The sequence below is a fragment of the Muntiacus reevesi genome, chromosome 9, assembly GCF_963930625.1.
Source record: "Muntiacus reevesi chromosome 9, mMunRee1.1, whole genome shotgun sequence".
NCBI lineage: Eukaryota > Metazoa > Chordata > Mammalia > Artiodactyla > Cervidae > Muntiacus > Muntiacus reevesi.
The window spans coordinates 79,064,603-79,088,401 of NC_089257.1; the positions used below are offsets into that span (position 1 = coordinate 79,064,603).

At 36.1% G+C, this 23,799-nt stretch overlaps 1 non-coding gene across 1 annotated transcript; it reads right to left on the reverse strand.

The window, feature by feature from the left end:
- Nucleotides 1-19,811: 19,811 nt before the first annotated feature.
- LOC136176129 (small nucleolar RNA SNORA70) lies at nucleotides 19,812-19,946 on the reverse strand. Its single transcript, XR_010664505.1, has one exon. It is a non-coding gene; the product is annotated as a small nucleolar RNA SNORA70 (small nucleolar RNA).
- Between the last annotated feature and the right edge of the window lie 3,853 nt (nucleotides 19,947-23,799).

The window sequence follows — 23,799 nt, forward strand, 5'->3', positions numbered from 1 at the left end:
TTGCAGTGAGATGGTAGGAGGGGCGCAATCACAATGAAATCAAATCTCATACCCTCTGGGTGGCTGACCCACAGACTGGAGAACAGAAATAACAAAGAAATTTTCACACTGTCGTAGAGGTTCTAAACCCTTTGTCAGGCTTCCCAACCTGGAGATACAAGGAAAGGACTGGGAATCCCCAGGGAATTTGGCTTTGTGGACCAGTGGGATTTGATTATAGGCCTTCCAGAGAACTGAGAGAAACAGAGATTCCAGTCTTGGAGGGTACAAACAAAATTTTGTGTACACCAAGACCAAGAGGAGAAGAGCAATGACCCTACAGGAGACTGAATTAAAACTACCTGCTACTGTCGGAGGGCCTTCTGTGGAAGTATGAGTCAGCAGGGGCTCACCATTGGGACTGGGGCACTGGAAGGGCCCCCTTAAACGTCCCCCTAAAAACCTTCTTGAAAGGTATTAATCCTACCATAGAGCCCAGGGCTGATGAAAACCATAGCAAAAACCATTTTACAGAAAGTTAATCATGATGAAAAAGCAAAAAGCTGTGTCCTGGATGAAGGGACTATTTACAATTCCCGAAAAACAGCTAAATGAAGTGGAAATAGGTAACCTTCCAGAAAAAGAATTCAGAATAATTATAGTGAAGATGATCCAGAATATCAGGAAAGAATGGAGGCAAAGATTGAGAAGATGCAAGAAATGTTTGCCAAAGACCTACAAGAACTAAAGAATAAGCAAACAAAGATGAGAAAGAAATGAAGACAGCGTAAGAGACCTCTGGGGCAACATTAAATGTACTAGCATTTACATTATAGGGTCCCAGAAGGAGAAGAGAGAGAGAAAGCACCTGAGAAAATATTTGAAGAGACAATAGCTAAGAACTTCCTGAATATGGGAAAGGAAATAGCCAACTAAGTCCAGGGAGCACAGAATCCTAGGAAGGAAAAACCTAAGGAGGAACACATGGAGACACATAGTAATCAAACTAATGAAAAGTAAAGACAGAGATAAAATATTAAAAAACAACAAGGTAAAAATGACAAATAACATAAAAGGGAACTCCAATCAGGCTACCGGCTGATTTCTCAACAGAAACTCTACAAGTCAGAAAGGTGATCTATTCAAAGTGATGACAGGGAAGAACCTATAAATAAGACTACCCAGCAGACTCTCCTTCAGATTTGACAGAGAATTAAAAAGCTTTCCAGAAAAGCTAAAGTTAGGATAATTCAGCACCACCAAACCAGCTTTATGACAAACGCTAAAGGAACTTCTCTAGGCAGGAAACACAAAAGAAGGGAAAGAACTACAGAAAATAAATCCAAAACAAGAAAACTGTAATAGTATCATACATATCAGCAATTACCTTAAATGTAAGTGGGTTAAATACACCAGCTAAAAGAAATAGATGGGCTGGGTGGATGAAAACTTAGGCATGTATACACTTTCACTTACCACATCATTCTACTTGACCCTTCCAAATTGTGTGTAGTTATTTTATATTGTTAAGTTAATCATGTTCCCATTATGGCTTGTGATTGTAATAATCTTTTATTTTTTTCTACTGATTGTGAAAGCTGATAAACATTTGCTACTATTGTGATTATATAAGTGCGTGCGTGCTCAGTCACTTCAGTCATGTCCAACTTTCTGCAGCCCCATGGGCCATGGCCCGCCAAGCTCCTCTGTCCATGGGATTTTCCTGGCAAGAGTACTGGAGTGGGATGCCATTTCATTCTCAAGATTATATAAGTATCAATCAATTAATACCATTGTCTCATGATTGCTTTGACTAGATGGACCTTTGTAATGTCTCTGCTTTCTAACATGCTATCTAGATTGGCCATAGGTTTTCTTCCAGTGAACAAATGTCTTTTAATTTCATGGCTGCAGTCACCATCTGCACTGATTTTGGAGCCTAAGAGAATAAAGTCTGTCACTGTCTCCGTTGTTTCTGCATCTATTTACCAGGAAGTGATGGGGCCAGATGCCACAATCTTCGATTTTTGAATGTTGAGTTTTAAGCCAACTTTTTCACTCTCCTCTTTCACTTTCATCAAGATGCTCATCAGTTCTTCAATTTCTGCCATAAGGGTGGTGTCCTCTGCATAGAAGAGGTTGTTGACATTTCTCCTGGCAATCTTGATTTGTGCTTCATCCAGCTTGGCATTTCGCACGATGTACTATGCATATAAATTAAATAATCACGGTGATGATATACATCCTTGACATACTCCTTTCCCTATTTGGAACCAGTCTGTTGTTCCATGTCCAGTTTTAACTGTTGGTTATTGACCTGTATACAGATTTCTCCGGAGGCAGGTCAGGAGGTCTGGTATTCCCATCTCTTGAAGAATTTTCCACAGTTTGTTGTGTTTCACACTGTCGAAGACTTTGGCATAGTCAATAAAGAAGAAGTAGATGTTTTTCTGGAACTCTCCTGCTTTTTCTTTGATCCAATGGATGTTGGTAATTTGACTTCTGGTTCCTCTTCCTCTAAATTCAGCTTGAACATCTGGCAATTAATGCCTTATGTACTGTTGAAGCCTAGCTTGGAGAATTTTGACCATTACTTTGCTAGTGTGTGAAATGATTGCAATTGTGCGGTAGTTTGAACATTCATTGGCATTGCTGTTCTTTGTGATTGGAATGAAAACTGACCTTTTCCAGCCCTGTGGCCACTGCTGAGTTTTCCAAATTTGTTGGCATATTGAGTGCAGCACTTTAACAGCATTGTCATTTAGGGTTTGAAATAGCTCAGCTGGAATTCCATCACCTCCACTAGCTTTGTTTGTAGTGATCCTTCCTGAGGCCCACTTGACTTAGCATTCCAGGATATCTGGCTCTAGGTGAGTGACCACACCATCGTGGTTACCTGGATCATGAAGATCTTTTTTGTACAGTTATTCTTGGTATTCTTGCCACCTCTTCTTGATATCTTCTGCTTCTGTTAGGTCCATACCATTTCTGTCCTTTATTGTGCCCATCTTTGCGTGAAATGCTCCCTTGGTATCTCCAATTTTCTTGAAGAGATTTCTAGTCTCCCATTCTATTGTTTTCCTCTAATTCTTTGCATTGATCACCTAGGAAGGCTTTCTTATATCTCCTTGCTGTTCTTTGGAACTCTGCATTCAGATGGGTCTATCTTTCCTTCTCTCCTTTGCCTTTAGCTTCTCTTTTCTCGGCTCTTTTTTTTTCGGCTTCCTCAGACAACCACTTTGCCTTTTGCATTTCTTTTTTCTTGAGGATGGTCGTGATCATTGCCTGATGTACAATGTAACAAACCTCTGTCCATAGATCTTCATGTCTATCAGATCTAATCCCTTGAATCTATTTGTCACGTTGACTGTATAATCATAAGGAATTTGATTTAGATCATCTGTAAATCAAACAGATCATGAACATCTGTATGCAGGTGAAGAAGCAACAGTTAGAACCGGATGTGGAACAGCTTACTGGTTCTAAATTGGGAAAGGAATATGTCAAGGCTGTATATTGTCACCCTGCTTATTTAACTTATATGCAGTGTATAAGCATATACTTATGAATATAGCAGAAGTGACGAATTTTGGAGTTCTTGCTGTAGATGATTGCATGTCCATTTACTCTGCCATCTTGCTCTGCTTTTTGTATACATATATATATAATGTATATATAATATATAGATTTTAAAACATTTAAAAATTTTGACTAAATAAAAATTATCACGTTTTGATTTCATTTGTTAAACTTAATATGAATAGAATGCTAGATTTCTAATTTAAAAATAGATATGCAACAAGCACAAAAGTTTTCTGTATAGCATAGTGATCTATAGTCAATATCTTGTAACAAAATATGATGGAAAATAATTTCAAAAACAATATATACATATTTGTATAACTGAATTACCTTGCTGTTCACCTGAAACATTGTCAAATATATATGTATATATATATATATATATATATATATAGTCATGTCATCTAGTCTCATGACTTCATGACAAATAAATGGGAAAAATGGAAACAGTGACTTTTTTTTTTCATGGCCTCCAAAATCACTGTGGATGGTGACTACAGACATGAAATTAAAATTGCTTGCTCCATGGAAAGAAAGCTATGACAAAGCTAGACATCATACTAAAAAACAAAGACATCAGTTTGCTGACAAAGGTCCATATAGGCAAAGTTACAGTTTTTTCAGTAGTCATGTACGGATGTGAGAGTTGGACCATATAGAAGGCTTGGCACCAAAGAATTTGTGCTTTCTAACTGTGGTACAGGAGAAGACTCTTGAGAGTCCCTTGGACTCCAAGGAGATCATACCAGTCAATCCTAAAGGAAAATAACAATGAACATTCATTGGAAGCACTGATACTGAATCTGAAGATCCAATACTTGGTTCCTGATGCAAACAGATGGCTTGTTGGAAAAGACGCTGATGCTGGGAACTACTGAGGGCATGAGGAGAAAGGGGCTACACAGGATGAGAATCTCCAGAAGATCATCAAGGACAGGGAAGCCTGGTGTGCTGCATCCCATGGGGCCACAAAGAGTCGGACAAAACTGACTGATTGAACAGCAATGTTTAATATCATTGCCGTGTTATAAGTATCATTTCTATTCTTTATTTTTATCAGCATATTATTAGGATTACTCTCAGGCAAAATCATTCTCTATGTAAACTACAAGTTTGGATTTTTACATTGGGAGTTTATTGATGATTTTTTTTTAACATAATGCAATCAGATTCGTAGCTGTATAGAATCCATCTGGCGTAAGGATGGACTGATAAATTTGAGATACAGAAATAAGTGTTTAACTTATTTTGGACAAAGCTGACAATCAATTCAATGAAAAAAAAAAACAGTCTATTCAATCCACAGTGTTGGGAAAAATAGTATCTACAAGTAAGAGAATGATTTGGATTTCTATATTGTTCCATATATAAAAATTAACACAAAGTAGATAATAGGCCTAGATATAAGAACAAAAACTGAGAAAATAAAAAATAGGGGCAAATCTTTATGACATTGAATAGACTATGGATTGTAATAGAAGATTCTATAAGTATGGCAACAAAATATAAAATAGATGAAGTGAACGTCATCAAAATGAAAGATCTCTGCTTTTAAGAATACCACTGAATTAAAAGGCAACACAAAGAAAGAAAGGAAACATTTGTAAATAATATATCTGATAAGATACTGTTACCGAGTCCAAGCTTACCCTGCTCACTGCACAAGTCAATGAATCCGAGACAGGATGTTGGAACTGTGAAGGGGCTTTATTTGGAATCTGGCCGACTGAGAAGATGGCAGGATGGTGCCTCAAAATAACGATCTTGTTGGGGCCTGGTTACCAGGCTATTTTACGGATCAGAGATGGGCTGCGGGTAGATGAGGAAACAAAGGGGGGAAAAAAAACAAAAAACAAAAAACTTATTCCATCCTTGTAAATCTCCCCGGGAATGGCAGGACTCAGGCAGGGGAATGTGTTGTTTTCACTTTCTTACAGTCCTTCACAGGTGGGCAGCTCAAGTTATCTCTCTAAGGTAGACCATGTATGCTTACAAAAGTGGCAATATAAGGGTTACAGTCACAGAAGCAACTCCAGCATCAATCCAAAATTAACCCTTCCTGGTTATAAAACTTGTACATACAAGATGTAAGGAACTCAATAATATGCAAAGAACAATTCAAATGATTGCCCAGATAATTCAGTAATATTTTTTTAAAAAGCCCAATTAAAAAGTGGGCTAATGATACAAATAGATATTTCTCCAAAGAAAATATATGAATGGCCAATAAACTGACAAAAGTATTCTCAAATTCAGTAGTGATTAAAAAAAAATGCAAATCAAAATCACAATGAGATACCCCATGACATCTACTAACAAGGCTACAATTAAAGACAATAATTGGTGAGAGGAGTAATACGGAAAATTTGGAACACTTATGCATTTGCTAGTAGGGATATAAAATGATATAAATATTTTAGACAACATTCCTTAAAATATTAAACATAAAATTGACATATATAAAACCTAGGAAATCTACTTTTGGCATATACCCATGAGAAAGTGAAAACTGAGAAAATGAAAGTGTTAGTTCCTCAGTGTTGTCCCATGCTTTGTGACCCCATGGACTATAACCTGCCAGGCTCCTCTGTGCATGGAATTCTCAATGCAAGAATCCTGGAGTGTGTAGCCTTTCCCTTCTCCAGGGTATCTTCCCAACCCAGAGATTGAACTTGGGTCTCCTACATTCCAGGCAGATTCTTTACTGTCTGAGCCACCAGGGAAGCAGAAATAACACCAAATGCCCATGCAAACTGTGCTGAGCTGTGCTTCGTTGCTCAGTCATGTCTGACTCTTTCTGATCCCATGGACTATAGCCCGCCAGGCTCTTCTGCCTATGGGGATTCTCCAGGCAAGAATACTGGAATAGGTTGTCATGCCCCCCTCCAGGGGATCTTCTCAACCCAGGAATCAAACCCTGGTGTCCCGCATTGTGGGTGAATTCTTCACCTACTAAGTCACCAGGGAAGCCCAAGAATACTGGAGTGGGTAGCCTGTCTCTCCTCCATGGAATTTTCCCAACCCAGGAATTAAACTAGGTTCTCCTGCATTGCAGGCAGATTCGTTACCAGCTGAGCTACCAGGGAAGCCCTGTCCGTGCAAATGCTTGGACACAAATATTCATAGTGGTATTACTCACAAAAGCAAAAAAAGATGAAACAAACTAAATGTCTCTCAATTTGGTAAACAGAATATGGAATACTCCCTGATGCAGTTATAAAAATTATGAATACTGCAATATAGATATTGTAAAAATAATATGCTAAGAAAAAGAAGCCAATATGCCATATATTTTATGGTTTTATTTACATGAAAGGTCCAGAATAGACACATTTGTGAAGACATATAGTAGATTGGTTTTAACTTCTGGCATAGTGGATGGAGAAGGAATATTACTTAGGTTTCTAAAGGAAATAGGACTTCCATTGGAATGATAGCAATTTTAAAAAAATATTAATATGAAGATTGCACAACTTTAAATAAGGTAAAAATATTTTACTCTACACTTTGAATGCAATTATATGGTTTTTAAATTGTATCTCAGTAAATGTGTTTTAAAGGCATTCTAATCAGATGTTCAGTATTTTACATAAAATAATAGAAGTTTGTGGTTTCTTAAAAGTCTAATTTCCAATGCTGATATTAAATATTTATATTAATATCTATAAAATTAAATTGTCGACATTAGCCTAAGACTGTATCAGAAATGTTATCTTGGCATTACTGAAACAAAGTGTGGCAGGAAGAAAGTTTCCAGTGACACTACATTTTAATATATTCAAAAGCCAAACAGTAGTGTAGCAGATCAACTCACCGGAAAAAAAAAAATAGCGAAGTATTTTTCATTGCTATTCAGTAATGCACAGGTATCCCCTTTCTTGGAAGCTATTAAGAGTTACATATTCTTTGTTCAGTTTAATGACAATCAACACAACTAGTCTGTATTATACAAAAATATCAATACATTTTTCCCATACAGGTAGTCCCCTCCATATGGTGATTTGACATGCAGTTTTTTAACTTTAATGCAATGATGTGAAAGCAGTTCATTCATAACACCATTATATGTTGCTGCTGCTGCTGCTAAGTCGCTTCAGTCGTGTCCGACACTGTGCGACCCCATAGATGGCCTCCCACTGGGCTCCCTCATCCCTGGGATTCTCCAGGCAAGAACACTGCAGTGGGTTGCCATTTCCTTCTCCAATGCATGAAAATGAAAAGTGAAAGTGAAGTCGCTCAGTTGTGTCCTTAACGACCCCATGGACTGCAGCCTACCAGGCTCCTCTGTCCACGGGATTTTCCAGGCAAGAGTACTGGAGTGGGATGCAATTATATGGTGAGGACCATCTATATTTTAAAGCATATGAAAGTTGTATGTGTGTTAGTCACTCAGTCATGTCCAACTCTCTGTGACCCCATGGACTGCAGCCCATCAGGTTCCTCTGTCCATGGAATTCTCCAGGCAAGATTTCTGGAATGGGTTGCCATTTCCTTCTCCAATGTGAATTTCAGTAGTAGTAGTTTAGTCACCAAGTCATGTCTGACTCTTGCGACCCCACAGACTGTAGCCTGCCGGGTTCCTCTGTCCTTGGGATTCTCCAGGCAAGAATACTAGAGTGGGTTGCCATTTCCTTCTCCAGTATGAAAGCTATGTATCATTAAAAAATAAAAATAAAAACCAAGATTCATACATTTAAAGGCTAAATCTACACTATGCATTTTGCCAATTTAATAATCTAAACACTGAGAGCAAGTGTTTAACATTTTTATAGCAATTTGACATTGCTGTGACATCCTGAGTATAAAATAAGTCAGGTCTTGTTGAAACAATATACTGAGGAGCATCTATCACCTGTTAATTAGACAATCATAGTAGAAACTTTCTGCAGTGTTTCATATCTTAAATGAATTTATCAAATATAGTCTCAGTGTTTGTAGAAACTCTGGTGTTTAGATTTTTTGCATATTTGCTCACGGTGCAGCAGCCTGTATACAATCAGTACATTGCTTTTTGCCTAGAGAAAAATTTATCTCCCTGATTATTCACCCTTCTCAAAAATAAATTAAAAAAATAAAAGAAGCAACAAATCAGTGTTTCAGTTCAGTTCAGTCACTCAGTCGTGTCCGACTCTTTGCGACCCCATGAATCGCAGCATGCCAGGCCTCCCTGTCCATCACCAATTCCGAGTTTACTCAAACTCATTTCCATCGTAACATAGTAAAACGTGTGAACTATTTACAGCTAATACATTTCAATTTTCTTTTTTCTGAGAAAGCACATCATACACACTTGTAGAGTTATAGGCAATGTCATATTGGTTATTTAGGAGACAATTTATGCTGATAATTTTGAACTACAAAATGCTATGCAATTGTGTTTATGGAAAGTAAGGAACCAGACGGTTCTTAACATTTTAATGATATAAACTAGACATCCATACTTGCTTCTTGTTTACATTTTGTATTTTTTAATAATTTGATGCCTTCATACAAGTGTCTTTTAATGAGAAATAAAAAGACTCAGGGACAAAAATAAAAGTTAAAAAGAACACAATTTCACTAAATTGTTACTATGTGCTCCATAATTTTTATTTTTTTTCATAATTTTTAACAATCATTATTAAAGAAGGTGATGATCTTTGAAAGTTATCACTTTCATTTGAACACTTTCATTTGAACAAATGAATAACAAATTTGATACATTGCTTAAAATTTTATTTTCCATTAAAACAGAATTTATAAAAATTTAAAATTTTCTATGCATTAAAATAACACATTCAAAAATATATGAATCCAAGTTCTGTTGTTTTTTTTTAATTGAAAGTTGTATATTTAAATATAATTTACAAGTGAAATAGCTAGAATTGGCTACCAACAAACAAATTTTGAAAATACAGCACTATTTTCTTCATGTGAATAAATTATACTAAATCTCTTATTTTAATATCATCAGCATACATGCATGAGAATGATTTTTCCTCATTGGATGATATTGAAACAACACATAGCAAAAATTTAAATATCCATTATCCTTTGTGAATACCATTATCATTAGTCTAAGATTAGATAAATTAATAAGCAAGAAACAAGCTCATTGTTACACTAAACTACTTTAAATATTGGCATAGTGTTTGTTCAAAGTACATCTATCCACTTAATATGGGAAGTCATTGTCTCAATGATAATTTCTAAGTATAATTGCAGAAGGACAAAACGTTTTCAGTATAGCACCGACTCCCAGCATTATATGCCTGTGTGTGCCTCTGCTCTCTCAATGAACAATGTTTACAGTTTTCTGTTACATTTTTTTCTGATTCCATTTATTGAAATGTGATTTCCTATGTGTAGGATCTTATAATTAAAAAGAAATCTGCTTGCAATTTGTATCTTTATTGATTTGTAACACACTTTTCTTAATAAATAATTTTGCTACAATCAAAATAAGACAGATAAATGATGACCCTATATGCAAGGCAGCAAAGGGGACACAGATATAGAGAACAGACTTTTGGACTCTGTGGGAGAAGGTGAGGGTGGGATGATTTTAGAGAACAGCATTGAAATATGTATATTGCCATATGTAAAACAGATGACCAGTGCAAGTTCCATGCATGGAGCAGGGCTCAAAGCTGGTGCTCTGAGACAACCCAGAGGGATGGGATGGGGAGGGAGGTGGGGGGGGGGGTTCAGGATGAGGGACACAAGTGCACTCATGGCTGATTCATGTGGATGCATAGCAAAAATCATCACAATATTGTAATTATCCTACAATTAAAATAAATTAATTAAAAATAAAACAGATTAGAAAAAAAAGTTTTTTTTTTTTAAATTGTTGACTATCACAGATGCTTAAACAGTACCAAAAGGGCACCTCCTCTGTCCCTCTTCTTGCCAAAGACTTTCTCAGAAGAAGAACCAAGGATGTGCCCACAAAAAATCCACATTCTTCTCTGCTAAACAAGTCTCCTGGAAACTGGGAACTTTGACTACTGAACCAAAAAGTTCTCAGACCACTTCTAGGTCTTCTGCTAACCTCTTCCCCAGCTCTGACCTCACAAAGACAGATTATACCCCTAATTTGTGCATCCCTTACCCTGAAAGTGATTATATGGCAAGTGTTTCAGGTACTGGTAAACTCAAATTTGTGGACTAGATTGTCCATGTATGTGTGAATATAATGTATGGAGAGATTGTTTTCCTTGTCTCACAAACGTCAACTGTAGCCTAAAACAGAAGAAAAAAAATAAATTAAATCATAAATGTCTTCTTTTATAGAGATACAAGAAAACCTATGATAAATTGGTTACAGGCATCTCCTTTAATGTTCTTCAAAGGTGAATGTACACAGTCTGACAATCCCAAACATTACTCAAACAAAAGCCTTTCAAAGGATCTTCAGTTTTGGTCCCAAAATGGAGTACTCTGATTTTCTTCCCCACTTTGTCTATTTCAGGATAAGGTAAAATAGGGAGACTTCAAGAATACTACTAGTGGATATGGTCAGTGCCAGTAGAATTCTGACTGTCATTTTTCTTTATGCTGGAATTCTGCATCAGCAGCTGACTTAGATCACAGATCTGATATTTATTTGAGAAATAGAAGACTTTTTAAAAATGCATATATACTATGACAACTGAGTAGCTCAGAAGACTATCTATGGGCATGGAGAGGATGTGAGAGTGTCTTTGTGTTAATCATCCATTTGGAAAATTAGCAGGTGCACAAGGAGACTACACAAAAATATACTGCTTGTGTCAGGACTCAAAGGATGCCAGAAGGGTTTGATACAAAGCTGGAAATCCTGCAAATAATCCGACTTCTTCTAGGAAAACCATTTCTGTCTTCAACCTAGAGCACAATGGTTTAGGAATAATAATGAGAGAAGCAATGTGATCAGCAATCAACTAAACTTTTAATGAAACACTCATTTTTTTCACCTGCCTCCAAGCTTCCATATGGGTACCAGAAGGGTTTATCTTACAACTATATAGGGTGAAATTAACCCAGGACCAATTCAAATACCACACATTCATTCCAAGAAGGAAGAAAGCAGAGCAGAAAACATCACATCCTCTTCCCTTCATCAGGAACTGAAGGGACAAGTGGAACAAATAGATTGTGTATGTCAGAGTGGACAAGTTTTGAGAATTTGATATCAATTTGGAGTTTAAAATTGGATGAACTTTTAATAATCAAAATTTATGTGAATTTCTGGACTCAAGGTATCATCAAATGCTCTGCTGCCCTTTGGGTAAGAGATAGGTTAACATGACAAAATTAGGAAAATGAACAGGGGGGAAAAAAAGAAAAGAATTGCCTTGTAGTTAAATCTTTCAAATTGAGATTGTGGGATAATTTGGTGGCACTTATTAACAAAACTGAAAAAAAGATCAAGAATATACTGGAAGCAGAATTCTGTTGGCAATTGTCAGTCTCTGAGCACACAACAGTTTAGGAATCCAACATCACACACCAACCAGGAAGTTAAAAGAGAATTACAAAAGATCCTTATACTTTGATTTGTTCAAGGATGGAGATTATCTTCAAAATATTTTAACCCATCTACTAAAAGATTTTTGGCACAGTCCCCGATTTAACCAATGAGGCCCTGCCTATAATTAAAGACATTGGCTGATATATTCAAAAAAAGTAGGCAAATACTTTTAATAACCCTTTCTTTGGACTTTCTGATAAAAGCTGGTTGGCTACTGTTAACCATAAAGTTTTGGTTAGTATATTAGACTCTACTGAAAATAAAGCTGAAATTAATCTAAAACTGATATAATGCAAACACACTCCATACTGAAGTGTTTTAAATTAGATTGCCAACAACAAAACAGGCAGTTCTCTGATATGATTATAAAGTCAGTGTGAGAGAATTGCAAGTGATTGAGCTGAATCAATTTTTCCTACAAAATTATCATCTATTGCATTATCCAAAATTGCAACCAGATGATAAAACTGAATTTGGACTAGTAAACAACCCCTTTAAAGTCATAAATGTGGCAAACAGAAGAACTAAGTGGAATGTCTGTATGTGATCTTTCAAAGTTTTACAACCTCACCTATATCGCTCTATTTATGATCAAAAACTTAAAATTGAGTAATTTTTGTATCTCTTTCAGATTTTTATAATTCAAGTTCATATGTATAAATGCATTTTGAATAAAGAGGCCTGTTAAAATTTAGTGAGAGTATACAAGCAATAAGATCAAATTTAATTTAGAACTAAATAATCTTTTAACAGAGTATATTGAAAACTATTTTCCAAAATGTGAAAACCAGCTGGTCTGTTATCATAATTCTATGAAGTGACTGATTCATGAAGAAAGACAATTTTAATATAAAAATTCTAGGTTCCTTTAAGACAGATCAAGAACACCTTTTTAACAGTAGTCAGTCAATGTTGATTACACTGGTCTAGATAATAAATTTTATTTCTTTGGTGTTTGAAATCTTTGATATTATATAGACCTTTTTATACTGTAGACCTCTTTATAGAATTTATAGATACTATATAGACCTCTTTATAGAATTCTAGATCATAAACCTCACCTATTTTAATGCAGCCTTAATTTAAATAAAGCTAAAACCAAAAGATATAGCATTTGAAGAGGAGATAACTTAAAAGTAACAAAATGACCTATTGGGTTTACTTATTTATATTCATTTATTTATGCTATTTCTATTCATTTATTTATTTATAGTCAAGATACATATAATAAAACATTTTGTATCTTGAAAAATTAGTGTCTTATGCATCAGTATTTGTTTAGATTTTAAACCAAGCAAAGATATTTTAGATCTTACTTCGCTTTAGCTCAGTTCAGTTCAGTCACTCAGTCGTGTCCGACTTTTTGCGACCCCATGAATCGCAGCACTCAAGGCCTCCCTGTCCATCACCAACCGCCGGAGTTTACTCAAACTCATGTCCATCGAGTCGGCGATGCCATCCAGCCATCTCATCCTCTGTCGTCCCCATCTCCTCCTGCCCCCAATCCTTCCCAGCATCAGGGTCTTTTCCAATGAGTCAACTCTTCGCATCAGGTAGCCAAAGTATTGGAGTTTCAGCTTCGGCATCAGTCCTTCCAATGAACACCCAGGACTGATCTCCTTTAGCATGGACTGGTTGGATCTCCTTGCAGTCCAAGGGACTCTCAAGAGTCTTCTCCAACACCACAGTTCAAAAGCATCAATTCTTCTCGTGCTCAGCTTTCTTCACAGTCCAACTCTCACATCCATACATGACCATTAGAAAAACCATAGCCTTGACCAGACAGACCTTTGTTGGCAAAGTAATGTCTCTGCTTTTTAATATGCTATCTAGGTTGGTCATAACTTTCCTTCCAAGGAGTAAGCATCTTTTAATTTAATGGCTGCAATCACCATCTGCAGTGATTTTGAAGTCCCCCAAAAATAAAGTCAGTCACTGTTTCCCCACTGTTTGCCATGAAGTGATGGGACCAGATGCCATGATCTTAGTTTTCTGAATGTTGAGCTTTAAGTCAACTTTTTCACTCTCCTCTTTCACTTTCATCAAGAGGCTTTTTATTTACTCTTCACTTTAAGCCATAAGGGTCGTGTCATATGCATATCTGCCCCTTGTCAATCTGTCTCTTGACTTTTTAAAGCAAACCCTTTCTGCAATTCATCTATATTTCAGTTAATCCCGTAGGTCATCAAGTCAATTTTCTCCTATCTGTGAGAATAAACCAAAACTAGTTTTGCTATGTGCAACTTAACTTTGTTAGACAATGATTATCTCCAAGTGGTTTTGAGGTGGATGGCTATTCTAAAATGTGAGAATAATATGTAATAATAGCAAACCTCAGAGCATATTCTATCCTCATATATCAGCCATCTATTGAATAAACACCTATTAGTTTTCTATCCTTTTAAGATCACAGACCACCTCTTATATGAAAAGTTTATTTAAGGTAGAAATGATAACATTTACAAGGTAAATTCAATCAGTTATCCCTCTACTTTGCAACAAGCAATATAAAAAATCTCTTAAAAGAATATTTGGACACAGGGATATTTAGGTTTCATTTAGGTAACTGTCTGTAGGCCTCATAAAAATTTTCCCACAGGTTAATGTAAGACTAGTGCAATCACCAAAGCATTTTTAGTTAATCTATGTGTAATGGATTACCTTAACATCATAAATCAGAACTTACTTCCTTTTTAAAAACCTTTTCTTATTCATTTTTGGAAAAACTGGAGCTTTACTGCTGCATTAGGGCTTTCTCTAGTTGCAGCAAATAAGGGCTATTCTTTCGCTGCAGTGTGTTGCTGTGTGTGGACTTCTCATTGTGATGTTTCTCTTGTTGGGGAACATGGGCTCTAGGCATACCAGCTTCAGTAGTTGCAGCACGTGGCCTCTAGAGCACAGGCTCAGTAGTTGATGGTGCAAAGGCTTAGTTGCCCCACAGCATGTGGAAACTTTCTGGACCAGGGATGGAACTACATTGACAGAGAATCCCCTGGACTGGCAGGTGAATTCTTAACCACTGGATCACTGGGGATGTCCAAGAGAACTTCTTTCTAATACATAACTTGCTGATTAACAAGCTACTCTAAAAGTGAAATTATTCAGTCGTGTCTGACTATTTGCGAATCCATGGACTGTAGCCCACAATACTCCTCCATCCATGAGATTTTCCAGGCAAGAGTACTGGAGTGGGTTGCCATTTCCTTCTCCAAAGGATTTTCCCGACCCAGGGATTGAACCCGGGTCTCCCGCTGTGTAGGCAGACGCTTTACCATCTGAGTTACCAGGGAAACCTTGGTAGACAAGTTACTCTAGTCTACCAGTTAAAATTATTTTCTGCCATTAATTATATTAGATATAAAGCATTAAAATTAATTCAGCTTTAGCTACCAGACATAGCAGCCTTATCTTGGAGGATGTGTTCCCATAATCTAACACTAAGTGATTATCTCTGAATTATAAATCTCTTCAAAAATGACTTCTTTTGCAATATATTAAAATATATCAAATACAATTGTAAGTATACAATTCTATGATTTTCGTACATACACAACTTTGTGTTATTCTCACTAAAACGTTTTTAGAACATTTTCATAATCATCTCCCCTCCCCAAAATCAATAGCCACCAGAGTTACTCATCTTTTCCTTCATGCCTTCCTTCCCCTACCCAGTCCTTTACAACTCCCATTACTATGTTGTTTTATGGATATATCACATTTTATTTATCCATTCATTACTTTATGAACATTTGGATCATGTTCACTTTTGAGCTATTATGACTATGAATATTCACGTGAAAAATATTCATAAGATTTTTGTGGACATAGGTTTCATTTCCTTGAGTTATATACCTAGGAGGGAGTGGAATTACTGAGTCACAAAGTAATTCCATGTTTAATATTCTGAAGAACTACTAGGCTGTTTCCAAAGTGGATGTACCATTTTACATTCCAATGAGCAGTGCAAGATGCTTCCAATTTATTCACAACCTCACAAGACTTGCTCTGTTTTGAATACAGTCATCCTAGTGGTTGTGAAGTGAAATCTCACTATGGTTTTAACTTACATTGCTGTGACGAATAGCAATGTTAAACATTTTTCATTTGGTTTATTGACCATTGTTGTATCTTCTTTTGAACAATGTTTATTCAGCTAATATTCATTTTCATATGTATTATTTTTATTGCTAAATACACATGTAGTGTATATATCAATGCTGCTGTTTACATATTCTGAGTACAAACCTTTTATCAGATGTATGGTTTTCAAATAATTTCAGCCCATTTTATGGCTTTTTAACTTTCACAATGATATCCTTTGAGGTAAACTCTTCTAAACTTATTGAGGTTCAATTTTTCTTTTTGTTATTTCTGCTTGTTCTTTGAATGGCATTTGAGAAACTGTTGCCTAGTCCAACTTCGCATAACTATGGTATATATTCTCCTCCAAGATTTGAATAGTTTAAGTTTTCTATTTTATCCATTTTAAGTCAATTTTTATATACAGTGTAGAATAGATATTTAATTTTTAATGTGAATTTGTAGCTGAGTCAATGAGTCAATAAGTTCTTCTTCAGTAGTGTGCATATTTTATGAAAGATTTATTTAAGATTGTGTTGAACTCAGGACAAATTTCTAAATCCTTCTCCTTAAACATTTTATTCAATCAAAGAAGCTACTCGAACAAAAATAAAGATTTAAAAATCATATAATTAATATGCATCTCTAGGATGTTTTCCTAAAAAATGATGCTATACATTTTACAATTATATATACACTTATATGTTTATTTATCTACTTATATATATACAAATTCTTATAGACCAATGCTACTGCAAGAATTCTATAAATTTTCCAAATCATTGTTTTCTGTATTTATTCCTTGAAATGTCAAGATCTGATGAAAAACTTCCTTGGTTAATTGAATGTGTTTTTATCATTGTCTCTACCTATAGTTATTCAAAAATAAAATAACATAGCTTTAGTCTTATCTTAAATAGATATCCAAGAGCTATAAAATCTAGCAGTAAGAAGTTAGAATAGCAGAATGGAAAAAAAAAAGATTTGTTTCTAATTAGGACACTTCATCTAAATGAGTGAACTGGGTCAGAGATCTATATAGAATTGAAAATCAAACCCTGTAGCAAGATTTCAGGATGCATAAAAATACTAGTTACGGGCCTAGGCTTTGGAGTCGGATCCTGGTTCTTTCCTGTATTGAATCATCCCATGGTACTTTCCTGTATTAAATTTATTTGTCTGAATATTCAATTACTAACTGTGTCTCCATAGGACAGTAAATACTGCTAGTGCAGTGATTTGCTCATATGACAATTAGGGACGAAGCCAGGTTTAAGAACATCCTAGGCACACAACATGTTTGTTGAACAATTCTAGTTAAAAAGAAGATTATTTTGGATGGATTTTTGCATAACCAAGTCATATTCATATCATAGAATCTGTGATACACAAAAGCAGAAATCTGTTTTCTATGACCTTTTTGTATATATATATATACACACACACATATATATGTGTATATATATAAACATTGAAGTGTTTCAGTAGTGAGGACAAGAATAAAGATTTCATATTTTTAAAGGATTTTAGGCTTTTTCATTTTCTCTTAATTCAAAATCTCTGTGTTTCAGGCTATTTTATGTACAATGTTCTTTTAAGACACCATATTTCCAACTGACAGAGAATCTAAAACTAACTCCCTTGCCACATAGATGTAATTGGCTTTTTAGCAAATCTTACAGTGTAAAAGATGGCATTTCTTGCTGTGAAGATTTATGAGCAGGCATATATGCAGAACTTTCATTTTTGTCATGTTTCCATGTTTGAGGACATTTCTATTCTTCATTTTCTAACTTTTCAAAATGTGTATAATGCTTTCTTGTTACATGCAAGTTTATTTCCAACTTTACTAAACTATGATGCCTGGAATGTGAAGATAGCCTTGTTCACAAACACTCTGATAGTTTTAGTTGTACATTTCACTTTTTTATCTAATTTTGGAACTTTTTCTTCAAGCAATTTAGTGAGTTGGGCATTTCCATTTTATGAGACATTATGGATGGATTTTTTTCATCTTATATTTGAGTCTGACTGCAAGAAGGATTGAAAAAATCAATATTTTAGAAAATTTAACTAAGAGCAAATTTGTTGTTTGTTCTTTAGTGGATTTTATTATCTTCTCTCTCATGATTAAACATGTTCATAAACTAGTTATCTCCTAATGATCAGTCAGGCAGTTCAGACTTACTCAGTTATTTGTTTTGTTTACTGTCCCATTCATATCACCAATCTCCATTGAAGAAATATCAAAAATGTCTAAAGTACCAAATGAGTTTGTGGTTAATGCTGAGGGAGTTTGTAATTACCTCGGTTCTGTCTCGCTGCAGCAAAAATTTGAAGCAATGGACGGACCAGCGTTATAGCTCAGTTTTATTGGAAAGCAAAGGAAAATACAACCTTGAGGCGTGAGGGCAGGTTGACTCAAAAGACTCAAAGAGAAGAGAAGCCCTGGCCCAGTTTTGGGTCCTCTTTATATATATATATATTTTTTTTTTTTTTTTTTTTTTTTTTCTCTCTTATCATGGACCTGTCCTATGTAAATTGGGCTAGTCAGGAGGGCTGTTTGTTTTACCTGATCCTCACTCCTGTCCTTGAACCTTCCTTTGTTCTACTTTCTTGGGCATTTCCCTTCTTTGTCTTTTAGCCACCATGATTTTGGACTCCTTTTTTTCCTATTCTAACTACCTAGCAGTTAGTATACAATGACAGAACTTCATTTATTCTGTAGGCAAATATTCATTTCTCCTTTTATTGGTATTTAAAAATAGAGCTCTGAAAAGGAAACATAATAATTACAACTAACACGATGTATTCAAGGCAAGAAAATACATAATGCTTTATTAAACTCCAGAAAAATCCAACAGCAAGCAATTAATTATTGTTATGCTGTTATTATTACTCCATTTTTGTATACTACTTGCTCCTAAAGAGAAATTGAAACAGTTAAAAATTAATATAACAATATCCATGTACATTGTTTGTTGATTTATTTTTCCTCTTTAAAGATATTATACTTATTTTTGCTAACCAGTTTTATATGCTTTGTAAACCATATCCAACTGATACTAGTAGCATAATATCCAAATATAAATGCTGATTTTTTTTTTTTTTTAGTTATTAGGGAAATAAATTCTAGAATTAAAACATTTATAGTAAAAATAATTCCAAAGTTATTTTGTTTCCTGTAGTGTCCATGTGTTAAATTCAAAAGTTTTGATAACTGAGGTTTTGATTTTTTTTTTTTTTTTTTTTTTTTTTTTGACAGGAAATAGCATTTATTGGTGAGCGTGATTAAGGAGGGAACAGAGGTGATGTTCATGAGTGCAGGGCCCGCCATTTGTCCAGGGGATCACGATTAGGGATGTATTTGACCCCACAGCCGTCTGGGATGAGTCGCTTTTCTGCCACCATGTTCTCAAATTCATCCGCATTGAACTTGGTAAATCCCCACTTCTTGGAGATGTGGATCTTCTGACGGCGAGGGAACTTGAACTTGGCCCAGCAGAGGGCGTCAATCACATGCTCCTTGTTCTGCAGCTTGGTGCGGATGGACGTTATGACCTGGCCAATGTGGACCCTGGCCACTGTGCCCTGGGGCTTTCCAAAAGCACCGGGCATACCCATCTGGAGTCTAGATTGAGGTACAGCAGGCCAGTCGTGAATGCCCACTAGGAAGAGTGGTCTCCAAGGTCCCTTAGGGCTACCTGTACAGGCAGCAGGTTGCATACACTACCAAGGAGGCTGCTGTTTGCAGCCATCGCACACTGGGCCCCCATGGGGAAAAGGGCACAGTCGGCTTAACTGGCTGCAAAGCTTTTGACTTCTAAATAGAGAAACGTGAAAGCGTTAGTCAAATTTCAAAGCTATCTTGTTTCCTGCAGTGTCTATGAGGAAAGTGTCTAAATTCAAAAGTTTTGATAGTGAAGCTTTTGAGTTTTGAATAGAGAAGAGATCATTTTAAAATTTGTGCTTCTTTTTTGTATATTGCCATCTTTAGATGGCCAGGTATTTTAAAGATTACTTGTTTATCCAATTAGTCTGTTGATGGACATTTAATTTGCTTCTGTGTCATGGTAATTGTGAACAGTTTTCAATAGATAAGTGGGATGAGGGGAGAGTAGAAGAAAGGTCCAAGAGGGAGGGGACATATTCATTGTCTGATTCATTCGTTGTTTACAGCAGAGATGAATACAATGTTGAAAAGCAATTACACCCCAATTAAAAAAAAAAAGTTTGCTGTTGTTCAGTCACTAAGTAGCCTCCAACTCTTTGTAACCCCATGGACTACGGCATGAGACTATAGTAGAAATGTCATTGTTTTCTGAGCCATGTGACATGTGCTTACATTTTGTTTGTAATTTGCTGAATCATCTCTCTTAGATCCTCATTTCTCCATCCCTGTAATGGAGACTACATTTCCATTACACCCTTGTAATGGAAAAACTGTCTTTTCTACTACACATGGTGCTATTAATTTCAAAGGCAAAAATCTTTACAAAATAACTGTGATCTGTAAATATGTAAAATGAAAATCATTATGCAAAAAAGCTTTCCTCAAGATTTATGCTTGCAAATTCACTTACTGTTGAACATGTGCTCAGTCGCTCAGTCGTGACCAACTCTTTGTGACACTGAACTATAGCCTTCTGTCCATGGGATTTTCCCAGCAAGAATACTGGAACAGGTTGTCATTTCCTCCTCCTGGGGATTTCTTGATCCAGGGGTCAAACTCAAGTCTGAATTACAGGTGGATTCTTTACCACTGAACCACCAGGGAAGCCCCTCCTCAATTACTGTTAGTTAAAAAGCAATCTGTTTTTTCCAGTACTCATATGCAGATGTGAGAGTTGGAATTTAAAGGAGGCTAAGTACTGAAGAATTGATATTTTTGAACTGTGGTGCTGGAGACACCTCTAATTTAACTTTTTCTACACCAAATTTCATACCTTCATGTACACCCCCTGTAGAATTCCCAATCACAGTCAATTGAAACACCCTTCTTACAGTTCCTAGACCAAAAGCCTTGGCATCCTCCTCACTTCTCATCTTTAATTCACATAACCTCTTCAACCAATCAACATTCTCTTAGCTCTACATTTGAAATAAATTACAAGTTACATTATTTCTAAGATATCTTTAGCAATGCCAAGCATCCAAACCACATAATCTTTCTCTTCAGTTCAGTTCAGTTCAGTCACTCAGTCATGTCTGACTCTTTGCAACCCCATGAATTGCAGCACACCAGGTCCCTGTCCTTCACCAACTCCCAGAGCTTGCTCAAACTCATATCCATTGAGTCGGTGATGCCATCCAACCATCTCATCCTCTGTCACCCCCTTCTCCTTCTGCCTTCAATCTTTCACAGTATCAGAGTCTTTTCCAGTGAGTCAGTTCTTCAAATCAGGTGGCCAAAGTATTGGAAATTTAACTTCAACATTAGTCCTTCCAATTAATATTCAGAACTGGTTTGACCTCTTTGCAGTCCAAGGGACTCTCAAGAGTCCTCTCCAACACAAGTTCAAAAGCATCAATTCTTCAGTGCTCAGTTTTATTAATGGTCCAACTCTCACATCCATACATGACCACTGGAAAAACCATAACTTTGACTAGATGGACCTTTGTCAGCAAAGTAATGCCTTTGCTTTTTAATATGTCGTCTAGGTTACTCATAGCTTTTCTTCTAAGGAGTCTTTTAATTTCATGGATTCAGTCACCATCTGTAGTGATTTTTGAAGTCCAAGAAAATAATGTCAGTCACTGTTTCCATTGTTTCCCCATCTATTTGCCATGAAATGATGAGACCTAATGCCATAATCTTCATTTTTTGAATATTGAGTTTTAAGTCAACTTTTTCACTCTCCTTTGTCACTTTCATCAAGAGGTTCTTTAGTTCATCTTTTTCTGCCATTAGGGTGGTGTCACAGCATATCTGAAGTTATTGATATTTCTTTCTGCAAACTTCATTTCAGCTTATGCTTCATTCAGTCCAGCATTTTGCATGATGTACTCTGCATAGAAACTAAATAAGCAGGGTGACAATATACAGCCTTGACGTACTCCTTTCTCAATTTGGAACCAGTTGTTGTTACATGTCCCTTTCTAACTATTGCTTCTTAACCTGCATAAAGGTTTCTCAGGAGGCAGGTCAGGTGGTCTGGTATTCCCATTTCTTTTAGAATTTTCCACAGTTTGTTGTGATCCACATATTCAAAGTCATTATCATATTCAATGAAGCAGAAGAAGATGTTTTTCTGGAACTCTCTTGCTTTTGTTATGACCCAGTGGATGTTGGCAATTTGATCTCTGGTTCCTTTACCTTTTCTAAATCCAGCTTGAACATCTGGAAGTTCTCAGATCACGTGTTGTTGAAGCCCAGCTTGGAGAATTTTGAGCATTGCTTTGCCAGCATGTGAGGTGAGTACAATTGTGAGGTAGTTTGAATATTTTTTGGAATTGCCTTTCTTTGTGACTGGAATGAAATCTGACCTTTTCTGTTCCTGTGGCCACTGCTGGCTGTTCCATATTTGCTGACATATTGAGTGTAGCACTTCATAGCATCATCATTTAGGATTTGAAACAGTTCAACTGGAATTCCATCACCTCCAGAGCTTTGTTCATAGTGATGCTTCTTAAGGCCCATTTGACTTTACATTCCAAAATGTCTGGCTCTAGGTGAGTGGATCACACCACTGTGGTTATCTGGGTCCTTAAGATCTTTTTTCTATAGCTCTTCTGTGTATTCTTGTCACCACTTCTTAATATCTTTTGCTTCTATTAGGTCCATACAATTTCTGTCCTTTATTGAGCCCATCTTTGCAAGAAATGTTCCCTTGGTATCTCTGATGTTCTTGAAGATATCTCTAGTCTTTCCCATTCTATTGTTTTCCTCTGTTTCTTTGCACTGATCACAGATGAAGTTTTTCTTCTCTCTCCTTGCTCTTCTTTTCAATTCTGTATTTAGATGGATATGTCTTTCTTTTTCTCCTTTGCCTCTGACTTCTCTTCTTTACTCAGCTATTTGTAAGTCCTACTCAGACAACCATTTTGCCTTTTGACATTTCTTTTTCTTGGGGATCGTTTTGATCACAGCCTCCTGTGCAGTGTTTGAACATCTTTCCATAGTTCTTTAGGCACTCTGCCTATCAGATCAAATGCCTTGAATCTATTTGTCACTTCCACTGTATAATCTACTGTATAAACCACTATATAATCTTTCCCATGGGATATTGAAAAAGACACTAATTTTCCATCATTAGCTTTTAATTTCCTACAGTGTGTACCCAATGCATTTGTCAGAGGGATCCTTCTAAAATCTCTATCAGTGACTATCATTTCTCCCTTTAGAAACCTCCAATAGTTCCTCATTTTTCTGTGAGTAAAATCAAAGAGAAAATTGCAACAGCCTGAAAAACTGAATAATTTTTATTTTCTGAGTACTCTAATCTCATGTCCTTCAACATTCCCTTTGGCTAAACTGTCTTCTCTATTGTTTTTGGAACATATTAGGCCTGCAAATGTGTTTCCTGCACTTGGTAATTTCTTGTCATATGTGGTTTTCACTTTCTTCAAGTTTCTGCATAAAGGTCAGCTTCTCAAGAAAGCTATCCTGACAGTACTATAGACTTCCTTTCTCTGTCCTGATCCACTTTTCTTTGTGTTTCCCC